This window comes from Mus caroli, unplaced genomic scaffold (assembly GCF_978045245.1).
Source record: "Mus caroli unplaced genomic scaffold, Mus_caroli_1 scaffold_15, whole genome shotgun sequence".
NCBI lineage: Eukaryota > Metazoa > Chordata > Mammalia > Rodentia > Muridae > Mus > Mus caroli.
In genome coordinates this window covers 72797540-72814137 of record NW_028227270.1, presented here as the reverse complement: position 1 = coordinate 72814137, position 16598 = coordinate 72797540, and the positions used below count along the sequence as shown (strand labels likewise).

The 16598-nt window shown below is 44.3% G+C and overlaps 1 pseudogene; it reads left to right on the top strand.

The window, feature by feature from the left end:
• Positions 1-4256: 4256 nt before the first annotated feature.
• LOC110307669 (D-3-phosphoglycerate dehydrogenase pseudogene) lies at positions 4257-13009 on the top strand (annotated as a pseudogene).
• The last annotated feature ends 3589 nt before the right edge of the window (positions 13010-16598 follow it).

The following is a 16598-nucleotide window of genomic DNA, read 5'->3' as shown; positions in this document are numbered from 1 at the left end:
ACTAGCAATTTCCTCTCAAGGCAGACATGAGTCTGAATTAAAGAGAAAGTGCAGTAAACAGTGAGAATGATTATTTCTTTTCAGAAAAGAGTCCCATTAGTGTCTTCCTGGAAGTGCCTGTCTCCACTCAGAGCCACAGGGCCGTGCATCTAGGATACCAAACCGAGCTGCTGACAAGTGGCAATTAGGCACACCGTAGGAGGGCAGTCACTCCTCTAAAGCTAACATTGTGGAGTAAAACAAGATCAGATGGGATATGGCTGGACAGCTTTCTGGGGACTGCTTTGCTCTTGGGTTCTGGCATCTTTAACAGGCATAAGGACGGACCAGAGTAAAGCTCTCTAGGGAACGTCACAGATTTCTATCCTTCAGATGCCTGCCTCTTAGAGTTTGTAGTACTAAGCAGTGTGATTAAAGCCCAAAAAGAAGAATAAGCTAAGTTGTTGCCCTTAATGTGTGGAAACACACACACACACACAGCACTCTCACACTCAGTACGGAGCTGCAGCAACCCTAAAGCACCCTGGCTGCCATAGCCTCATATGCCACAAGAAAATGGAAATAATAAAATGACCACCTAGCAAGATCATCCCAGAGACTGAAGGCTATGTGATAGAAAAATGAATTCTCAGCAGAGTCCCATGGTATTCTCAAGGATAATAGCTCACCAGAAAGGACCAGTTGATTGATTTGTTTGTTTGTTTGTTTGTTTTACATAAAATAGTGAGCTGGCTGGGTTTGATCTACAGATAAAGTTGGCTCTTACCTTGGCTGGGGACATCTGGGAAAGGCAGAGAGCATCAGTCTCAAGCTTCCACCTCATTCACCCAGGAGGAAGCAAGCACATCCCCAAAATGACCTTGCTTAAGAAGAATCAAAATTTTGGAATCCTGTTACATTGATATAAGGAAGCACCCTAAAATTTAAAGGAAAAAAAGCCTTAATCACAAACAATGACAGCCGGATTTTGTTGCTATGTGCCAGATCTGCACTGCACACTGATTAAGTTCATCTAGTTTAATCCTCATGGACACTAGTATCATGTCACCGTCTTTTTAATACATACAACATCTGAGGGTTTCCAGTGAGTAGCACAGTTTGGGAGATTCGGGGCCTGCCTTGTCTGTCCTCTTTGATACAGGGCAAAAGAGGCCTCGGCCTCTCAACTCACAAAGTCAAGTCAAGGTCTACACATCTGCTGTTGCCATGACACTGATAATGCTTATGGTTAAGGGTTTTGCCTAAGACAAAATAGGAAAATTGTTTCATTAACAGTGGCATTCATTATTCTTTGTCTCTATCGCCTGCTCCTCATGAAAAAATAACTGATAGTGAACACCAAACCCCAACTGGATTGAAGAGTGGACACAGACAAGCCCAGAATTGCCTGTCGATATTCCCACAGTAGGGAGGCAAGCCAGTCCTAAGAGATGAAATTTATATGAAGCTGAACGTGATGGTGCAGACCTTAAGAGGTGAAGGTGGGAGGATCAGGAGTTATCATCAGCTATGTAGAGAGTTGGAGGCCAGCTTAAGCTACATGAGACTCCATCTCAAAGATTGGTAGATGGATGGATGGATGGATGGATGGATGGATGGATGGATGGATGGATGGACAGATAGACAGATAATAAATAGGTAGGTAGATTCATAGACACATAGATAGATAGATATGTAGATAGATAGATAGATAGATAGGGATTGGTGATAAATGAAAACTTCAGATGGAAACTCCATACACACACACGCACACACACACACACACACACACCACGGTGAACTTCACTTTTCCTGCATCTGCCTTGGCTACTCCACTTTCTCAGAAGTCCACCCTCCCTGTTCCCTTCTATTTACCTCCAGCTTCTAGGAAACTACGTAATCCATCACAGAAAACACAAAGTAGAGATTATCAGTCTAAAACAGTATAATCAAGAGGATATTATTCATCTCAGAGAGAGGAATTTAAAAACACTTCAGAGAATCATTTAAGAGTACTCTCTAGTGCTAGAAGGTAAAGTTAACTACAGCAACAATAGCAAACAGCCACAACAGGTAGAACAGGATACAGGACCCTAGATGAAAGAGCTCCTGCTAGCAGAACCGGAAATGGAAACAATTTGAGTTATAAACAAAGTAGCTTGTATTGAATCGCAGGTGAAAGCACAGAGCAGACACACAACACTGCACTGATACAAACCAATGATCTAGTAACAAAAGCTGGAAGAAAAGACAAGTCTTCCCTAAGGAAACTCTGGAATAATCCCAGCACTCGGGAGGCAGAAGCAGGCGGATTTCTGAGTTCCAGGCCAGCCTGGTCTACAGAGTGAGTTCCAGGACAGCCAGGGCTACACAGAGAAACCCTGTCTGGAAAAACCGAAGGTAAAAACAAACAAACAAAAAACCCAAACGGTTGCCAGATAATACAAGCAGACATCCCCTCCTAAGGGTCTATGCTGGTCTGAGAAACTAGCTTCTGCCGAGTAGGAAAGGGGGACACAAGAGCAACCCAGCAGTGAAGACACCATGCACAACCCCCATCAAAACAGGGGACCTTCACCTGTAAAAGGTTATGATGATATCATGTACCCCCAATGATATAAAAAAGGCATCTCAGATGGAGGGCTTCTTACCAAAACTTCACAAACCCAGTGGAGCCTCTCCAGAAATGCTCTCACAGAGATGCCCATGTATGTATGTCTCCTAGATGATTCCAAGTCGTGCTGGTTGGCAATAAGGATTGACTACCACAAACCCGATGACTACACGGAGTCTCTTATCAGTGTTCATTGACAAAAGAAACGTTTTCTTTCCTGAGCCCTAGTGAACACTTAAACAGTGTCTAGATGGAATTTCAGCCTGGAGAGTGCACACGGGAAGGAAAATGCCTTTGTAAGTCTCGTTTGCCTATCCTTGTAAGGCGAACTAGCTTCAGTATTCCACACCACACGCAGCTAGATCCAAGTTAACAGAGTAAGTTAACTTGGAGCTCTAGAGTGTTACACACACCTCGTGCCCAACCCCCAAACCCAGGGTGATGGGTTGGACTCTTTCCATGGTCTCAGTCACCTGGTTAGGTATTTGTCTGTCAAGGTTGCTGAAAAGTGTGTTTAACTTCATTAAAAAAAAGAAACCTCTTGATGAAAGATCTTCATAAGTATTTTTCCAGTCTAACACTGTAAACACACACAGGTGCACACAGGTGCACAGACACACACACACACACACATCTCCTAAGCAACAAAACAACACTTGTCCAACTGTTTCAGGGACATTGCCAAAATAAAAGATACCTTCTGCAGAATAACAGAAGTTGAAGATCACTTGGATAAATAACTTAAGTCGAAAATCACATGGGACAGGGGAGGGAGGGGCGTGGGGACTGCTCAGTCCCTGAAATGTTTGCTATGCAAGCATGAAGACTGAGTTCAGCACGTGGTGCTAGGAAGGCTAACACAGGGAGACCGCTGGAGCTTGCCAGCCAGCTAGCCATGACAAATTGGTGAGCTCTAAGCTCAGTGAGAGACCCTGTCCCAAAAACCCTAATGTGGTGGAAAAAATGACATTGGAAGACACCCAACATCTCTCTCTTGCCTCCCTCTGAAGGCACACATATATATTCTTGTACCAGTTCAGAATATGCATCACCCATGAGCACGTGCATATGCACACACACACACAATCACTTAGGAATATTTGGCATGTGTATCAGATGGTCAACATTTTTAGGTGGCAGCATCTCTGGGTGTTCTTCTTGCATTTTAGCCTTCTATATAGGTAGACGGTTGTTAGGGTTCACGCTGTCAGAGTACCTTGTAGCTAGGCTATAAATGGCTTGGCTTCAGACAATCAGGACACAGAGATTCACCTAGCTCCGCCTCCGGAGTACTAGGATTAAAGGCATGTGCCACTATCCAACTAATTTTAATTTTTAAATGCAAAGGCATTTTGTTTTAATGGAATTAACGTAATAGGTATAACAGCAAATGCAATGCTGATTGAGATTCTTTAGCGAAAAAAATCTCTGTGCTCTAAAACCCACTGTGATGTCAGAAGCAGAAAGTAACACTGCTGACCTCGTGTGACAGGTCGCACTGAAAACACAAACATGAAATATTGCCTTAAATCGTCCTAAAGCCATGTATAAGCTGTACAAAACTTAAATGAGCCCCGTCATCAGAGCCAGCCCTGCCTGCAGTTTCCTGAACTAAGTGCTACTGCCCGCCCAGAGCAAACGATTCTAAGGCCTGACTCTAGCAATGGCCTTCGCAAATCTGCACAAAGTACTCATCAGTGACAACCTGGACCCCTGCGGCCGGAAGATCCTGCAAGATGGAGGGCTGCAGGTGGTGGAGAAGCAGAACTTGAGCAAGGAGGAGCTGAACTTCAGGACTGCGAAGGCCTTATCATCCGGTCAGCTACTAAGGTCACTGCTGATGTCATCAATGCAGCAGAGAAGCTCCAGGTGGTGGGCAGGGCTGGCACAGGCATGGACAATGTGGATCTAGAGGCTGCCACGAGGAAGGGCATCCTAGTCATGAACACCCCCAATGGAAACAGCCTCAGTGCTGTGGAGCTCGCCTATGGGGTGATCATGTGCCCGGCCAGGCGGATTCCCCAGGCAACGGCTGCGATGAAAGATGGCAAATGGGACCGGAAGAATTTAATGGGGGACAGAACTGAACGGGAAGACATTGGGAATTCTTGGCCTCGGCAGAATCGGAAGAGAGGTGGCCACCCGAATGCAGTCCTTTGGAATGAAGACTGTAGGCTATGACCCCATCATTTCTCTTGAAGTCTCGGCCTCCTTTGGTGTTCAGCAGCTGCTGCTGGAGGAGATCTGGCCTCTTGCGCGCGTCCGACTCGACCAGCAAGAACGACGCTGCAACAGGATCCTTCTACACGCGTTTATTGGGAGAGCTTGATTGCAGAGGCGAAAAGACCTTTTGCCCAGCCCTGGTGCTGCTTTATATAGGCCTAGGAGAGGCGTGTCTCACACCCAGATTGTGTTGTGTTTGGTTGATACTTACAACCTCATTTGCATTCTTACATCTGATTGGTTACTTTCTCTCTTATCTGATTGGTTACTTTCTCTCTCTTCTGATTGGTTACTTTCTCTCTTATCTGATTGGTTACTTTCTCTCTCTTCTGATTGGTTACTTTCTCTCTTATCTGATTGGTCAATTTTGGTCAATTCTCAAAACCTCATCTTGGCAAAAAACTTTCCTGCCTATGTATGCGTGGTGGCCAGCAGAAGCCTGTGCCACTTTGCAACGGCACATGTGGCTTCCCACATCTCCCCCTTTCTGTTTTAATAAAATGAGGCTGGACTAGGCCTGTGCAATTATGTCCATCTGCTGTGGCTCCTGTTTTAGGTCGTTCCTCCAATGTCACAGTCTTTTCCCGTCGTAGGGTAACCCTATCGCCACCGGGCCCCGTGCCTTAGGTTGGCCTGTGCATGAGGAAAGTTGCCCGTCTCTGGATACCCCAGTGCTGTGTGACAGTAACTGCTAAGTGACCTAGGGCGAACTCTGCAAAAGAGGCCAGCCAAAAAATGAATTAGTGGGGAAATCATGATCACCCTGTCGTATGCATCAATGTGCAAGGGCTGATCAATGATTGTTGAGTCTCTCTCATGTGCAAGAGCAGAGAACTCAGATGCTGACTAATTCTTGAGCATAGATAACCAAACTTTGGGGGAGGCGCCGTTTTCAATAGCCAATAGTGCCTGAGTTATAATTACCTTGTCACGTTTTTGTTGTGTTCTAAATTTGCATACCAACCAGAGCATGAGCGCCAGTCCACAGCATATGGCAGCACCAAACAAAATCACTCCCACCCATTCCTTAAAGTAAGAGAAAGCAGAGGAAAGCCAAGAGGTAAAGTCTCCAAAGGTCACAGGTTCCACTCTGGTTCCATTAAGGTTCAGGATCTGTATCTGCAGCCTCTTCTGCAGCCTGTCCAGCTCCTGCGACCAGTTTCCCTTCAGATAATTCGATAGGTCTGTACTTTTAATAAAAGAATTATTAATATACCTATTGGGAGTAATGCATACATGCGGAGTGGATGCTACACAACTCATTTGAATGACATCCATCATCTGTTCCATGTTATGCTGTAAAATATCCACTCTCTGATTCACTAACATTAATCCTGAGGCGAGATGAGAATCCACCCTTTGCAGAGTGAGTAATGCCTCAGACGTTTTTTCTGCTATCTGACTTATGGTATCAGCACTATTAACTTGATTGGCCATAGCAATTCCTGCGGTAACCGCTGATGCTGCAGACACTACAATGGCAGTGACAATGGCAGCTGTGATTCCAAAATCTCTCTTCTGTCTAATTAGATTCATTATTGGGAACTTCTCTGGATCTGCCTCAACAGGTACAGGGACCAAGATTGGTAGCTGTACCACTAAGGCTAAGGATTTGGTTCCATTCCAGCATTGCGTCAAAAAACAAGTGATATTTGTACAATCTAACCATTCTGTATCATTTTGAAATTCAGCCAATATAAAGAAAAATGGAGGACTAACACAAACTTCTACTGGAGAGGTAGTCATATTTCTGATAACTCTATTAGTTGTCACATTATCTAAATGAGCAGAGGTATTGGAAAGTGTGGCAGAAACATTAAGTATCTCATGAAAGGTGCCAGTCAGCAGTGCAAAGGCTGACAGACTGGTACTAGCACCTGCCTCATTACTTAAAATCCATTGGTAATATGGCCAAATATTTTCTTTTCCTGTAGCATCTTCCTTATCATTCATTACAGAAAAATCTAAAGGAGGTGACAAAGCAAAACCCTTTGCTATTTCTTTTCGAGGAAAAATTTTTGATTGACAAGGTGAAAAAACTATAGGAAATGTGAGGTCCGGATGACACCAGGGCACGCTGCGTTTGGCAGTAGCATTGCCAACAGGCCATCGTGATCTTTTGGGAATAGTCACCTTTCCCTTTATCATAATAGTGGTGATGTTTATAGGTGAAGTTATATTATTTCCAACATCACCTGAGCCTAATTGCTCTCCTTGGACGACTTGCGTTAAAGCATTAAGTAACACTTCAGAGCTCACTTTATTTTGGATAATGGGGTCTGCCCAATTAGAGATAACCTTTTTCTTTAAAAATATACAGGGTGTAAAAGGTCTATCCACATCATGCACAAAGCATAGTGTATAATTTAAATGAAAACTCGTACTATTATACACCCGTGGCTCTTGAGGAGTTTGTCGTGCACAAGGCGCATCCAGAAAACATTCTGTTGCATAAAACAAAGGCAAGGTGGAAGAATTGGAATGTACCGGTAAAGGTACTGGCCATGATCTTACTATGGCCCACAAAGGTATACTTATCCCGGTCTCAATCATCAGGAGCAGGAATAGCAGGATCATCTTGGGATTCATCTTGCTCTTTCACGGTCCTTGTCAGTCGCGTCGGGACCCAAAGTGGATTTTCTTCACCCTGTGGAAAAACACAAATAGCTCCCCGGGATCTGATTAAGATAGGATCCGGGCCATACCATTTATTATCAAGGACATTTTTCCATTTGACCATTTCATTGGGCGATTGAGGCCATTGTCCATGCCTTTCGGCTGGTGATCTTCCAGCATCATCCAATTTTAAAAAATTAAGAGTAAATATTGTAAGGGATAGAGCCATCTTTGGCGTCATAGCCTCTATTCCCCCTTTCTGTTTTTGCAAATATTGTTTCAAAGTACGATGAGCTCTCTCAATGATGCCTTGGCCCTGTGGATTATAGGGCAGTCCAGTAATATGTTTCACTTGCATTTGTTTGCAAAATTGGTTAAATTTAGAAGAAGTATATGCAGGACCATTATCTGTCTTTAGCACTAGGGGCTTACCCCATGCAGCCCAAGCCTCTAAGCAGTGAGATATGACATGAACTGCTTTTTCCCCTGACAAGGGAGAGGCATGTAGGACACCAGAACTGGTATCGATGGACACATGTACATATTGTAATTTCCCAAAAGCTGGGATATGCGTGACGTCCATTTGCCAAACATCTAGAGGTCGCACTCCGCGAGGATTAACGCCCACGGAAGGTGCATTAATGAATTCTACACACCTACCACACTGGAGGACAATATCTCGAGCTTCTGTTCGTGTGAGCTTAAACTTTTGTCGTAATGTAGAAGCAGGGACATGATAAAGTTGATGAAAATTTTTTGCACTTTCTATAGAATTTTGTGATAGGAAAACCGTATCTCTGGTGGCTGAATCAGCAATTGCATTACCCTTAACCATAGGTCCAGGTAATGATGTATGTGCTCTAATATGTTGAATATAAAAGGGATGCTCACGCATCAAAATACAATTTTGTATTTTCCTCAAAGTTTCAGTTACTGGACTAGACTGCTTAAAATTTCCAACAGTCTCTAACATTAGTACAGCATTAACCACATAAACAGAATCAGAGATAATATTTATGGGCATAAGAAATCTTTTAAAGACTTCTAAAACCACCAAACATTCTACCAATTGAGGGGCTCCTGGTGTAAATTGCAACCTTACAGCCTTTTCATTAATCACATAACTTCCAATTCCTGTTTTGGATCCATCTGTATAAATATCAATGGCTCCCTTTATAGGAGTGTTAGCCGTTACCTTTGGAAATATAACTGGATGTAATAACAGAAAATGTAATAAAGGATGTTTAGGATAATGATTATCAATTAAACCAGAATAACTGCATCTAAGAATAGCCCATTCATCTATAGTCGCACACAACGTCTGCATTTGTGCAGCAGTATAGGGGACAATTATGCTATCCGGCATTTTTCCAAAGTGAGTAATTGAACTTTTTATGCCTTTATGGGCCATATTTGCCACCATGGTGGGATAATGCTCTATAGTCTTATTAGGGGATATGTGTGGATGTATCCATACTAGAGAACCATCTTGCCATAATACAGCAGTTGGCAAATTTATGGTTCGTAATATGCATAGGCAAAAAGGTTTTTGCTCATTTATACGATTTAGCTGTGCTGTTTGGATTGCTTCTTCTACCTTCCTAAGAACATCAGAAGCCTCAGGTGTTAATTGTCTCAATGAGGTAATATGTGATTCACCTTCTAAAATTTGAAATAGGTTTTAATTCCGAAGTAGGGATCCTTAAATAAGGTCGAATCCAATTTATATCTCCTAATAATTTTTGAAAATCATTTAATGTCTTTAGATGATCTTTTCTTATACTAATCTTTTGTGGGGTAACACACTGTAAAGTAATAGTGGCTCCTAAAAATTGACTAACATTAGACTGCTGCACCTTTTCTGGTGCAATAATCAAGCCATTATTTTTTAAAGTTTCATTAAGAAAGCCATAAGCTCGCTGTATACTTTCTTATTCAGGTCCACAAATCACAATGTCGTCCATATAAGGACAAATTTTTAAGGAGGGGAAACCATCTCTGACTGGTTGTAAAGCTTTTCCTACATATATTTGACATATGGTAGGGCTATTTGCCATTCCTTGGGGTAACACTCGCCATTGATACCTTTTATCAGGCTCCATATGATTAACAGAAGGTAGGGTAAATGCAAATCTAGGTTTATCTTTCTCGTTTAACGGAATGGAAAAGAAACAATCCTTAATATCTACTACTATAATTTTCCAATCTTTAGGTAGAGCTGAAAGTAGGGGGAGTCCTCTTTGTACAGGACCCATAACTTGCATTTGTGCATTAATGGCTCTGAGGTCATGTAACAATCTCCATTTACCTGACTTTTTCTTTACAACAAAAATAGGGGTGTTCCAGGGTGATTGTGTGGGTTCTACATGTCCCAAGTCTAATTGTTCTTGTACTAATTCTTTAGCTGCTTTTAATTTCTCAGAGGATAAAGACCACTGAGGCACCCACACCGTGTCCTCTGTACACCACGGAATGGGCAAAGGCTCCTCAGCGGCCCCTAGAAAAAACCCAGCCCTTTCTTATCTGCTTTTACTGTGGCTTTAACTGGTGAAATTCTACCTTGTAAACCTTTTCCTAGACCTAGTCCAGGTATATATCCCATTCCTTTCATCATTTCCTTGCTTTTCTGAGAATAATCATTAGTCAGTATAAAGTTCATGGCTGACATCACATCTCTTCCCCATAAGTTTACAGGTAAAGGGAGTACATAAGGTTGAAAAAGCCCTGTCCTTCCTTCTTTATCTTTCCATTGTAAGGATTTTGCACTTATAGTTGGGGTAGCCTCATATCCTAATCCTTGTAAGCTATGTGATGATTGATTAACAGGCCAAGAAGCAGGCCACCAATTACTAAATATAATGCTTTTATCTGCTCCTGTATCCATTATACCTTGAAAGGTTTTTCCTTCTATTTGTAAAGATGTGTACTCTCTTTTCAAACCTACTCTTTCCACCCTTTGTACACTACTTTTGCATATCACCTGTTTTCTTATGTTGTTTAGAATAACTCTAAACTTGAATTTCCAATTTTAAGCTAACTTTCTGTTACAAGCAAAAGGCTGCCTGCCCCTTTAAAAGCTCCATTTGCAATCGGCCCTCAACAGGGCTTTTTCAGCTGTACTTGACTCCCAGCCACCTTGCAGCTAACTTGTCAATTTTTGCTGTGCAGACTGAGACTGCTTTTTATTATTTTTCAACATGAAACACAGAACAATCATTCAATCATCCAAACATGAATTGACAAACATATAGACAATTTGGTGCACCAAAAACAGACAATAGACAGCTCAAAGGGACACAGATATCCTAACCAGAGCTAAGAATCTCTCCATAGGAGTCAGAGAGGAAGCAGGACGTCTCCCGTTTTCCTTCTGTCCCCAGGAGGGCTCTGAAATAGCTTATTTTCATTTTTTCTCTTTCTTCTGGGAATTCTGCACAGTGGCTGCTTCTAATAGTTACTCCTCTTTCCCTGAGAGCTATCATTAAGCCTTTGATGAAGGCTGCCTCTTTAGTCAAAGTCCTCGAGAGGAGGGTAAATTGACTTAATTTTTTTGTTCTTCATTTTTTATATTATCCTTTATATCTTTATATTATCCTTTGTATCTTTATTTTATATTATCCTTTGTATCTTTATTTTTAGCTTTCTTTTTTTATATTTCTTAAGTTACTTATTTTTCTGCGCGCGTCTTCTTTTTCCTTTCTCTCTGTTTCTGATATGCCTTCCTGGTACTCCTACAAAATCGCTGCCCTTCCTTAACAGCTGGTCCCACACAAACCCAGCAACAACTACCAGACCTACTGCGTAAGAAAGCATACCTCTCAGAGACTTACCTTAATTTCTTTATACTTACCGGTACCACCGTTCCTCAGCTGAAGAGTTCTGAATCCGTGCAGTCAAATCCTTCTCAGCAGCCTGTTTTGCAGGAACACTTTATTAACACCGCTCCCCAGCTGAAGAGTTCTGAACCCACGCCGGATCCTTCTCAGCAGCCTGTTTTACGGGAACCTTTATTAACCGCTCCTTCCCCGCGATGCAGTTCTGAATCCTCCCTGTAGCAGGGGGTCTTCGCTCGTGCCTGAAGATGTTTCGTCCCGGGTTCTCGGCACCACTTCTTGCGCGCGTCCGACTCGACCAGCAAGAACGACGCTGCAACAGGATCCTTCTACACGCGTTTATTGGGAGAGCTTGATTGCAGAGGCGAAAAGACCTTTTGCCCAGCCCTGGTGCTGCTTTATATAGGCCTAGGAGAGGCGTGTCTCACACCCAGATTGTGTTGTGTTTGGTTGATACTTACAACCTCATTTGCATTCTTACATCTGATTGGTTACTTTCTCTCTTATCTGATTGGTTACTTTCTCTCTCTTCTGATTGGTTACTTTCTCTCTTATCTGATTGGTCAACTTTGGTCAATTCTCAAAACCTCATCTTGGCAAAAAACTTTCCTGCCTATGTATGCGTGGTGGCCAGCAGAAGCCTGTGCCACTTTGCAACGGCACATGTGGCTTCCCACACTGGCCTCTCTGTGACTTTATAACTGTCCCTTCCCCACTCCTGCCCTCCACCACAGGCTTGCTGAATGACAGCACCTTTGCTCAGTGCAAGAAAGGCATGCGCGTGGTGAACTGTGCTCGAGGAGGCATTGTGGATGAAGGTGCCCTGCTGCATGCCCTGCAGTCTGGTCAGTGTGCTGGGGCTGCACTGGATGTGTTTACAGAAGAGCCACCATGGGACCCAGCCTTAGTAGACCATGAGAACATCATCAGCTGTCCCCAGCTGGGTGCCAGCACCAAGGAAGCCCAGAGCCACTGTGGAGAGGAAACCACAGTCTAGTTTGTGGACATGGTGAAGGAGAAATCTGAACTCCCAGGCCCTTACCAGTGCCTTCTCTCCACACACCAAGCCTTGGATTGGTCTGGCAGAAGCATTGGGCACGCTGATGCACGCCTGGGCAGGCTCCTCTAAAGGGACCATCCAGATGGTTACACAAGGAACATCTCTGAAGAATGCTGGGACCTGCCTGAGCCCTGCAGTCATTGTCTGCCTTCTGAGAGAAGCATCCAAGCAGGCAGACATGAACTTGGTAAACGCTAAGCTACTGGTGAAAGAGGCTGGCCTCAATGTCACCACCTCCCACAACCCTGGGGTCCCAGGGGAGCAGGGCAGCGGGGAATGCCTCCTGACTGTGGCCCTGGCAGGTGCCCCCTACCAAGCTGTGGGCTTGATCCAGGGCACCATACCGATGCTGCAGGTGCTCAATGGAGCTGTCTTCAGACCAGAGGTGCCACTACGCAGGGGCCAACCCCTACTCATATTCTGGGCACAGCCCTCCAACCCTGTGATGCTGCCCATGATGATCGGCCTCCTGGCAGAGGCGGGTGTACAGCTGCTGTCCTACCAAACCTCCAAGGTGTCTGATGGAGAGCCCTGGCACGTCATGGCCTCTCCTCCCTGCTGTCCAGCATGGAAGCATGGAAGCAGCGCATATGGGAGGCTTTCCAGATCTGCTTCCGACCCTGCGGCTCGGCAGTCTCAGCCCCACAGGCTCTTCTGAAGAAACCTGCTCACTGTGACTTGTAGGGAGAGGGGACCGCAGAACCAGGGCATCTGCCTGAACTAATATCTAGGAAAGACTCTTAACTCCAAAAGCAAAAACAAACAAATAAAAAAGCTTAAATGAACTTTGTGTTTAGACTTGAGTCCTAAACCCCAAGTTATCTCACTGTATATCTGTAAATACCTCTAAATCTGAAATCCAAATGATTCCCTGTCTCAAGCATTTTTGGTCTGGGATACTTAAACTGTGTAGGATACAGAAAAAAAAATTAGAAAGGCGTCTAGGAGGCTCAGAAAGCTTAGAAAGCTACAGGGTTTCCCGAGCCTTTCCCTGGGGTTATATAAGCAGCCAGCAATTGCTGGGACAGAGAATCCTCTCTGGTAAGGCGGCCTGGAGGAAGCTTTCATGAGTCATCACTTATATAGGGGCGGGGCTGTGATGAGGCTGCCACCGCCTTTGACTCATTCCTGGCCTCTACATAACCTCTGAGCCTTGCTTCCGTATGGTCCTCCAATAAATTAATTTCTTCACTATGTCATGCTTGAGTGAAGAAGCCATCCCTTTTGACTGTCATCAGGTATCCCTTCTGAGGTGAATAGATGGGGCTTCACATCTCTCTACTGAAAGTCACACAGCAAGTGGTACACAAAGGGAAGACAAGAAAAGAGCCCTAGAGTTAGGGGAAGAGAGGAGGAGGGGAGAGGGGAGAAGAAACAAATGGAAGCCAAGGCAATAACGAAAGCAAGAGTTTCCTTATAGACATGAAGGGAGGTGGGACTCTGGGCAGAGTAACTAGAATGTAAGGAATAATAGCCACTCAGAAACTTTTCTGATATGAAAAATAGCCAAATGACAGGAGTCTGGGGGTTTGAATGAGAGTGGCTACCTTGGGCTCATGTATTTGAGTGTATATGCGCGCGTTCCAGTTGTGGAACTGTTTGGGAAGGACTCGGAAGTGTAACCTTGTTGGTGGAGGTGTGTTCCTGGGGGTGAACTTTGAGATTTCCAAAGCCCCTTTCCAATTAGCTCTCTCTGCCTGGTGCTTGTGGATCCAGACTCGAGCTCTCAACGACTGCTCCAGCACCTTGCTTGCCTGCTTTCTGCCATGCTCCCTGCTATGATGGGTACAGACTCTTAACTCTCCAGAACTGTGAGCTCTAAATGAAATTCTACGTTTTATAAGCTGCCATGGTCAGAGTGTTTGATGAGAGCAACTTAAAAAGTGACTAAGACAGACAGGGCAGGCCTCTGGAGTAAACCCGAAGCCCCAAACCCAAAGTTTAGAGAGCCCCATACCTCGTTTGAGACAACAGAGTCTGTGAAGAAGTGAGGGACCAGAGGAGTTTCAGGACACATTGCTAGATTCACTTCTTGGAAGTAAAATATTTAAAGAAACATCCATTTAGGGGACATCTGAATTCTAAGAGACCGAGTCCTCTACTGGTAGATTTCCCAAAACCATTCATAATAAAAATACTCTTCCCTGGGGCCAGAGACACAGCTCAGTAGAGTTAGGAATGCTTGTTGCCCTTCTGCAGGTTCTGAGTTCAATTCCTAGCACCCACACTGCATAGCTCACAGCTGCCTGCAACTCCAGTTCCACTGGGGATCTACCGGCTTCTGAGGGCACGCCGCACTCACTTGCACACATAAATACGTAAATACACATATAAACACATAAATACACATAAATACATATGCAAGTACACATATAAATACAACAAAAAAGGAACTGCTCCCAGACCCTGTAATTGTTCTTTGTGCTAAGTTTACCTAGAAGGTTAGCCCTATGAGAAATGAAAAGGGCTCCTCTGATGTGAATTTGAAGAGCGCTTCTCATTAACAGCTTCCTGTTAAATCCCACTGCGGTGAAATGCATCTTCTAAGAACTGGATTCTTTGCCAGCCTTTGCAATCTGATGACCCCAAATGTGGCTATCTTGGTAAAGGTCCCATTTGTCTTGGAAAAGAGAGTTTGTTCTCCGATGGCTGAGGAGAGTTTGCCATACCTGCTAATGAGATCAAGTTGACTGAGAGAGGCATGTGTCTTCTATAGTCTTGCGAATATCCTGTGTAACTGTTTTATCGGTTACTAAGAGAAAGGTATAGATGCCACCAACTGTTTTTGAAATAAATCCAACCAAAGGCATGGAGAGAGCCATACACCAGTGTCTTTTAAGACAGAAAGGGGAATCAGTCAACTTAAAGGAACCAATCTCTAGGTGTAGTATTGAACGCTCTCTAGATCGTTGCTGAGCCCTGAAGTACCGGCTCTTCTGTAACCAAACATTGTATTTACGCACAAAGCTAGGAGCCTTCCTTGGGCACCCCTGATGAATTGTCTCATGAAAGACGTTGAAGACGTGGATGAGATGAACCCACTTGAAAGCGAAGAATTGGCCCAGGAATCACAATCTTTGGGGATCCCCCACCACCACCCCCTGTGCTCCAATCACCAGTAGCAATGCTGTGATATCATTGACCTTATTCCTCTGGCTCTGCGAAAGGTCACTTTATCTGTGAACCACGCATCCACGCACTCACACAGATAAGAGGCTGGTAACAAAAGCCTGACTGTTGGCCGCCCCACCAGCGCTATCTAACCCAGCTAGCGCCTTTCCCCGCATTCTGTCACCAAGTCATTGGCAGTGGCCGTGTTGGGAAACTGCATGGCTCAGATGTTTCTAAACCCTTTTAATCCCTGACAAAGGCCTCCATTTACTGCTGGGTTTTGTTTTCCTCCGCTGCCCTACAGCGTGGCAGCTAGTGTGTGCTCCTGATAAGCAGCGAGCCGTGCAGATGAGGTTCGGTTTCCTTGTACACACCACCACGCAACCTGCCAAGGTCCAAATGGGGGGATGCGGTGTAGTTTTCCCTCCCTCTCCCAGCAGTCAATGCCAACAGCACCTTGCACAGTGGTTCTTAGGCCAGATAACTTCAGAAGAACACACAACTAGTGTGTGTGTGTGTGTGTGTGGTGTCCAAAACATGACATTTATTTAGCGTTATTTAATTTGAGGCATGCTTCCTCTAGGGCAAATAATTTCCTTCTAAGAAATTGAGAGGTAGCAAACTCACAATAAAGAGGAAAGAGGAAAAGAAAACACTCCTGTCATTCGGCTTTTTTTTTTTTTTTTTTTTTTTTGGAAAGGTTACTCTTTTCTTTCTCTTTGCAAGGCAGAAAAGATTGCTATGGGAAACAATGGTGATATTTGCTACTCTTGACAAAAGAGGCTTGTGTGTGTCCAGGGGACTGTGACAAAGGGAACACGAGACCTGTGGTATGAATGGGGTGGCCTAAGCTGGACTGGGAAGGAAATGCGTGGAGGAATTGACAGCCGCTTGACTCCTTGGCCTCTGTGACTATCTCCACTGCCAAGCTTAGATGCAGGGTGAAGTCAGAGTTCACAGGGAAAACAGCTGGAGCTTCTGGAAGCACATGACAGGGCAGGGGAAGGTCAGGTCTGAGAGATGCTAAGAAATGGTTGAGGTGGAGGGCGATTCAGAATGTGGCAGTGAAGCCCAGTGGTTATGGCCATCAAGCGTGTGGAAAGATGGAGACTTCTTTCTTGCATAAGAAGTAAATGACTGAGTTTAGATTAAAAGCCAAGAA